This window comes from Penaeus monodon, chromosome 25, assembly GCF_015228065.2.
Source record: "Penaeus monodon isolate SGIC_2016 chromosome 25, NSTDA_Pmon_1, whole genome shotgun sequence".
NCBI classification, from domain to species: Eukaryota; Metazoa; Arthropoda; class Malacostraca; order Decapoda; family Penaeidae; genus Penaeus; species Penaeus monodon.
The window spans coordinates 30,645,048-30,645,582 of NC_051410.1; the positions used below are offsets into that span (position 1 = coordinate 30,645,048).

Consider the following 535-nt stretch of genomic DNA (forward strand, 5'->3'; position numbering starts at 1 on the left):
TATTGTTGTCGTTGTTGTAATAGCAAAGGCAGCAGCAGCAGTAGTTGTAACAGTGGTAGTGGTATACATACAAATATTTTTACAACATGACATGAAACAATGTTACAAATTAACACCACTAGGAGGCAGTAGAATCACTCTATACCAAAGAGAATAGTGTAATTTGTTAGTATAAACACTTGCATAATTCAATTTGTTTCCATTCAACCTGGGGCATAGAAACACGTATGTTAATTCATTTATAGCGGGGCTGAATCTCTTAAGCTTTAATGATAGCATTGCATAGCATTTGTGAATCAGTTTTAGCGTTTGTGAATCAGTTTTATTGAATGAGCATAACATTAGTAAACACAAAGGGATGGGGTGAGACCTGCTAGCTTGGCACCGATGGAGAAAGAAGAACAGAACAAAATCTACGGAATTTTCCAATATAATTTCGTTAACTGCTCCCGGCGGTTCTCGGTCTGCGAGGCTGGATGGAGGGGAGACTGCTCTATCTCTCTGATCGGCTCAAGCTGACAGGTGCAAGATTCAG

The 535-nt window shown here is 39.4% G+C and overlaps 1 protein-coding gene across 1 annotated transcript in view; it reads left to right on the forward strand.

The window, feature by feature from the left end:
* The window catches only part of LOC119589139, a 6,723-nt gene that overhangs the window by 2,458 nt on the left and 3,730 nt on the right, over positions 1-535 (forward strand). The gene's annotated exons all lie outside the window — the stretch shown is intronic.